This window comes from Colossoma macropomum, unplaced genomic scaffold (genome assembly GCF_904425465.1).
Source record: "Colossoma macropomum unplaced genomic scaffold, Colossoma_macropomum, whole genome shotgun sequence".
Lineage (NCBI taxonomy): Eukaryota > Metazoa > Chordata > Actinopteri > Characiformes > Serrasalmidae > Colossoma > Colossoma macropomum.
The window spans coordinates 39132957-39137836 of record NW_023494805.1 but is presented as its reverse complement, the minus strand read 5'-3'; positions in this window follow the sequence as shown (position 1 = coordinate 39137836).

The following is a 4880-nucleotide window of genomic DNA, read 5'->3' as shown; positions in this document are numbered from 1 at the left end:
GCAGTGAGCCTGCCTACGTCATACTGAAACTCATTTACCTGCCTCAGGTATTCGAGTGTTCTGTTTTCTCGCCCAAAGGCAGAAACAATCGAACACAGATAGCTTATCTGGGTAGAAACAGCGTTAAATCACTCAGTGACGACGGTCTGCTCTGGTGAATCAAAGGGCAATCCAACCGAAGTTCTGGAAATTTCAGGATGAATCTATTGTTAAGATGTTAACTGTCAATCAGAGCGGTTTGATGAGGAATAGGTCATTCTAGAGAACCTGAGTCCAAAGTATTTATGGCTCTAAAAACTCCCTCACAGAAAGTTACTGCATGGAACAGTAATGTATATGTGTTTATGTGTTCATGTTGTCATGTGCCTCAGACTTTTACAGTAGTTTTGCAAAAAAGGCTTCGGCCTAAACCGTATTTCATAGCTGGTTAAGCAGAGTGTTAGACAAAATGTCACTTTTCATCACTCAGTTTTCACTTACAGCCCAATTTAATCATTTTTCATTCATTTCTGTCTTTCTTTATCCTTTGTAAATTACTTCAGTAAATAATTTTAACAGCAATCTTATAAATAAAGCTGGTTATACAGCTGTAATCAATCTAGCACAGTGTCAGCAACAACATAATTCAACAAAAAACATTTTATATTAGGCCTAGTCATTCATTTTTCTCTCAATTCCTTGTAATTGTAGCTTGTTTTCCAAAATAAAAGTCATTTAAATGTTCATTTAAAGTCTGTTTGAGGAGATTAAAAACTAGTCGGAAATCTGGGTGGTCCGAGGCGTACGTTATCAAGCCGGTTTAGGGTTACTGGTCATTGTGGATGGTAAATAAAATGGCTATATTTGTGTTGTAGACATGACGTCTGGTTCCCATCACCACCACTGTAAAGTGATGACTGTAGATTGTTCTAAGGCAAAATATTACCCAAAGAAAATGTATTTTTCAGATTTATGACTGTTTTACCATCATTAACTCTCCATATAAAACTCAGAAGACTCGTGTAGGTTCACTGGTGGTTTTGGACAGTAAATAAAATGGCTGTATTTGTGTTGTAGACATCAGGACGTCTGGTTCCTATCACCACCACTGTAAAGAAATGACTCTGTAAGTTTCTCTACAATGAACCATTTCACATCAGACCACTCTGAACGACTCATCAACTAGATTATGGAGAAATTTTGAGAAATCAGTGGACGTCCCATTAACTCTTACATTGCCGCATTGCCCCTTCAGCCTGGCTACACTGCCCAGCTAAACTGTAAAGAGCTTGTTCGACAGAAACTCCTGCAGTGCTGATTTCCCTCTTGCAGTATTTCAGCAGGACTTAAATGAACCCTCTAGATCAGGGCTTCTCAACCACTGGGCCTTGGACCACAAGTGGGCCATGAAGCACCCTATAGTGGTCCTCGGGCCAGTACTGAGGAGGAGCCAATGGTCCACAGTGAGCCAGTCATGGTACTTTGTCATAAAAATCAGTGTAAAAAGTTGACTTAATAATAAGAAAGAAATCTAAAATGCTGTAAAACGGTAAACAATATTTACAGTTCATGCAACAGTGGTGAACAAAGCAGCTTCAACTATGTTTTTGCATCTTGTCTCTAGAAACAAATGCACTTTCCTTAAGTTTCAGTTAGCTCTTCGTCTGATTTCAGGTATAAAACAAGCTTATGTTCGCCTAATCTGTTGATATTAAATGAGCGATGTACATGACATTTTGTGCAACCTGAAAATTACTCTATTGAAAATTTCCCCAAAATGATTTTTTAAGCAAAAAAAAAGAAAGTTTTATTGTTTTCCTGTGGGCCTTCATGCTTTCTAGTGATAAGGTTTTTAGGAAAGAGCGCCATACATCCCCTCTCACTGCAATAACATAGCATAACTGTTGGTAACCAGTGTAGCTGTTGGTAATTAGTGTAACCTTTGGTAACTAATGTCTTTTGCCACCAATAGTTTCCATTAAGGACGGGCCATATATGAATATAACATCATGATACTTGTAGGCATTTTCATGGTACACGATATGTAACACATCAGTACATTTTCCTGAGGTTTGTAAATAAGGGGAGATATTGTTCAGTGTTAGTTAGGGTCAATCAGCTACTTGTTACTCTAAAGTTACAACAATCAGGCATAACATTCTGACCACCTCCTTGTTTCTACGCTCATTGTCCATTTTATCAGCTCCACTTACTGTATAGGTGCACTTTGTAGTTCTACAGTTACAGACTGTAGTCCATCTGTTTCTCTGATACTTTGTTAGCCCCCTTTTACCCTGTTCTTCAGTGGTCAGGACCCCCATGGACCCTCATAGAGCAGGTACTATTTGGGTGGTGGATCATTCTCAGCACTGCAGTAACACTGATGTGGTGGTGGTGTGTTAGTGTGTGTTGTGCTGGTCTGAGTGGATCAGACACAGCAGTGCTGCTGGAGTTTTTAAACACCTCAGTGTCACTGCTGGACTGAGAATCGTCCACCAACCAAAAATATCCAGCCAACAGCATCCTGTGACCACTGATGAAGGACTAGAGGGTGACCAACACAAACTGCGCAGGAGCAGATGAGCTATCGTGTCTGACTTTACATCTACAAGGTGGACTGACAAGGTAGGAGTGTCTAATAGAGTGGACAGAGAGTGGACACAGTGCTTAAAAACTCCAGCAGCACTGCTGTGTCTGATCCACTCAGACCAGCGCAACACACACTAACACACCACCACCACGTCAGTGTCACTGCAGTGCTGAGAATGATCCACCACCCAAATAGTACCTGCTCTGTGAGGGTCCATGGGGGTCCTGACCACTGAAGAACAGGGTAAAAGGGGGCTAACAAAGTATGCAGAGAAACAGATGGACTACAGTCTGTAACTGTAGAACTACAAAGTGCACCTATATAGTAAGTGGAGCTGATAAAATGGACGATGAGCGCAGAAACAAGGAGGTGGTCAGAATGTTATGCCTGATCGATGTATACAGTTACTATATTGGTTGTTGTTGTTTACAGGCTCTCTGTAACTGGTCTAAATCTGGCTGTTTAAATGCTACATGCAGTTGCAACACTCAAAAGTGCATTGTAACACAATTTATCACAACAACAAGCTGTTCAGCTGTTTTTAAGTTTAGTTTTGCCTACATTAGATGATGTCATTATGAGCCGACAGCCAATCGGCTGCTTGTTACTACACAGTTTATGCAATTACTTCACAGTGGCTGTTGTTTACAGGTTCTCTGTAATTGGTCTTTTTAATGATCCATACAGTTCTTCAGTGTTCTAGAAATACTGATGATGCCCAAAAGTGTACTGTGACGTAATTTATCACAACAATTGTCCACCTTTGACTCTGTTCAGCTGTTCCTGTAAGCTTTGCATTGCGTACATTTCACCAAGACCAGCAGCAAGCGATTCAATTCGATGCGAATCTTCTTCGTACTTCCCACTTTAAATATCACACCAGATGCAAACAACTGTGTATTAAACAGTTCCAAACATGATTCATTTACAGTCCTGATCAATCCAGCATTCGCCTGGCAGCTGCTCTGGTGCAGCCAGACATGTGGCGTCCCCTAGTGGACGTCTGAGTTTTCAATATGACCTTCAACATCTGGAGGAGCTGAACATCTGGTTCTAACATTTCCCGGCTGCAGTGTTCCAAACACAGTAGTTCATCATTAAGCAACAGCGTAGACCAGAGTGCCGTGAGCAGAAATCCATTCAGGACACTCGAATCGGCCACTTTCCTTTAAGTCAACCTTTTTGAATCAGCCTTCCAGGAATCAAGGCTGTGGTGTAGTGCTTGAGGCTCTCCCTCTTATGCTTCAGGCTCTCAGGCTTGTACTCGCAGCCTTTTAAAGTCCCAGGGAACAAAGGGTGAAACATTAAAAGTGCTTTTTATGAGACTGAAATTGAGTGCTATATTAAATATTCAGCAATGTTTGAGAAACAAGATAGAAAAATGTAAGAAAGAAGCTTAAAAATGGCTTATCAGACCGATCTGAGAACTCCGGGTGCGGCCAAATATTCCGATGATCTGTCAACACTCCCATCCTTCAGCGGCAGTGAAGCGGAACTAAACACAACAGTGTGGGTGGTGAGAAATGAGTGAGACGGGCTCTGCATATCGCTGCTGTCAGAACAAAACCTCGTATCTCCAAAACAGTAACTTTACAGGAGAAGCAAAAAACTTACTTTACTTTTAATGCAAGTCAATGGAATCAGACTTTTGTCCAAGTAATTCTGGGCCATTTCTTTCGGTGCAAGGATCATGAAATTCACACAAAATGTAAAGAACAACAGGCATTTTCAAACTACGTCAAAAACTGAAAAACAACAAAAAAGGAGATACGAGGTTTTGTTCCGACAGCAGCGATAAGCAGGTGGTCTATTGCTCGCTAAAAACATCAGGCTTTTATAAGGCGACGTCTTAAAGAAGCCTCTTTTTCACTTTATTGCCAGACTTGCCTCCAGAGACTGCTGGCATGGCCGGTTAAACGACTGGACAGTCAGGCAGACGAGCCGGCCTGACAGCTCAGTTATGCTTACTAGGTTAGTTTTCGCTTGGTGGTTAGCGTTCGCTCTGAAAGTTTCGGTAACACTTCACTATAGGGTTCTGTTCATAAGGCTATATGACACTTACATAAGCTTGTCAAGACAACTGACATAACCCTACATAAATGCTTATAATTGCTTATTCCAATAGGCACCATCTGTCATAAAGGCTATGTAGGGTTACGTCAGTTGTCTTAACAAGCTTATGCAGATGTCATATACCCTTATGAACAGTACCCTACAGTAAAGTTACCAATGTTTCTCCAACTCAGACACACAAAGGGACTGTATGGGAACAGCTATGTGGGCAGGACAGCCCACATCAGCCTCATGTTAC